We start from the raw sequence: 2,096 nt of genomic DNA, 5'->3' as shown, positions 1-2,096 counted from the left end.
GGCGCTGACACTGCGTTCTTAGAAAGCTCTTGAACTTCAGCTGTCACAAGACGGTAATCTCGGAGGCTCGTAAATCTAATCAGCCTGCTGGGCTAGCCCAACTAACAGGCCTGCGTGTCACTCCTGACCCGGGCAGTGCCCTCCCCGCTACTCTCCGTCTAGAAACGCTTTGGTCTTCCTCTGGCCACCTAGCAGAGGCACCGTGAAGATTAAGAAAAGAGACAGACACCAGGGAGAAAAATCACGGGGCCAGGAGGCTGACGGCTCTCGTGGATGGAGAACTGAGGCCATATTGATTGTCTGGGCCCAGGAGACATGAGGAGAAATATGTTAGTTGGATTAGACTTTTGCACATCTGGGGGTGTTGGTCAAATACAAATGTAAACAGGTTTGGTTAAACACGATGCCTCTCCCCACACCACAGAAAGTCCCAGAACATTCTTGCTAAAGAGCTAAGACAAGTGCACACACAGCGCACATTTCCGTGAATGTTGGCTCTGGGAGACAACAGCAAAAAAAAAAAAACCATACTCTGACAGCTCAGCCCAGAGAATGTTCTAGAACGAGAAGACAAAATCCCAATGCGGTATACAGCTGCGGACCGCGTGGCGAAGGGAGAATGCAGTTGTGGGCACCCTGGCCTGGGTAAATACATGCCCTTTCCGTCCTCCACATGTATCAGAGACTCAAACTTCCTACCGGGCTTTACTTGTTGAAAAAAAAAAAAACACTCTTTCAGAGGCCTAAGGGATGATAGTACAGTGGAGAGGGAGTTTGTCTTGCATGCAGCTGACCCGGGTTCAACCCCCATATGGTCCCCCGAGCACCACCAGGAGTGATTCCTGAGTGATGAGCCAGGAGTCAGCACAGAGCATCTCCAGGTGTGACCCAAAAGAAAAACAAACAAAACACTCTCTCAATCATTTCCCTCTAAGTTGCGTTTCCTTCCCCTGGTTTGGGGACCACACCCATCTCAGCCTCTGTATACAGGGATTCCTTCCTGCCAGTGCTCAGGGGACCATGAGCTGCTGGGGTCAGAAACCCTGTTTCTGACCTCCAGAGCCTGTGCTCAGCCCCGAGGTATCATCTCTTTGGCCCTGGGTTCTATTTTCACCTGTCGCTCAGGAGAAATGCAGCTCCAGAATCCAGCCCACACCTGCCTGCCGACCCCGAGAGCACGAGGGTGGGCTGTGTGCGGGCACAGCCAGGCCCTGCTCCCCTGTGAGACTGAGCAGTGAGGGGCAGGCAGGAAGCAGCTCCTGGGATGTCACCCTGGTGTCCTCCTTCCACCAGATGCCCGCATACAGACACACCATAGTCTGGCAGGGTCTTGCCCAGCTCCCTGCTACCTGCAGGGGCACCTGGCATGGGGACTCCATTCTTGACTTCCTGGGAACCCGGGTCCCACCCTCCTCCACCCAGCAGGCTTTACGCCACCTCTTCGAGTTCCTGGATGCCTCCTGACCCAGACACCTCACCTCTGACCCCTGGTATGATCTGACCTCTGACCTTTGACCCCAGACATCATCTCTCGCCCTCTGACCTTCCTCAGCACAGCTGCCAACACAGCACACTGCCCTGACTTGGAGAAAGTCTCAGACTCTCACCAATCCCCGTTCCTGTTCTTCGGGGCCGTCAGGTGGGGGCTTCTCCTGAGCTCCAGCAGGCCTTGTACCCCTACAACTCAGAGGTGGGTGTGGGAAGCCTCGCTGCTGCTCCTGGCTGGGTGCTCTTCACCCTCTGCCGCCGTCAATTGGGACGGGGACGCATGCAGTGACCTTCCCACCAGGCCAGCTGTGACCTGGTGGGTCCTGCCTGTGTTTAGGTCCTTAGCCCACCACCCTGGTTTGCAGACGGGCTCTCCTCCTCCCCCACACGGCCCCCCTTTCGGTTTGGGGCCACCCTTGGTGCTCGGGAGCTTCCACTGATGCTCAGAGACCAGGGGGTGGCGGGGATGGAGCCCAGGCCTCCTGCGTACTAGAGAGTGCCCAGTGCATTCAGCTCCTGTGGGCCTGCCTTAGACTCGGGGCCACTGCTGGCAGGGGCAGACGGTGGGGACAGGGTTGGAGCAGGCCTGGCAAGACCCGGTCTGGAGC

Source organism: Sorex fumeus, unplaced genomic scaffold (assembly GCF_029834395.1).
Source record: "Sorex fumeus unplaced genomic scaffold, SorFum_2.1 ptg000008l, whole genome shotgun sequence".
Taxonomy (NCBI): Eukaryota; Metazoa; Chordata; class Mammalia; order Eulipotyphla; family Soricidae; genus Sorex; species Sorex fumeus.
This window is presented reverse-complemented; position numbering follows the sequence as displayed.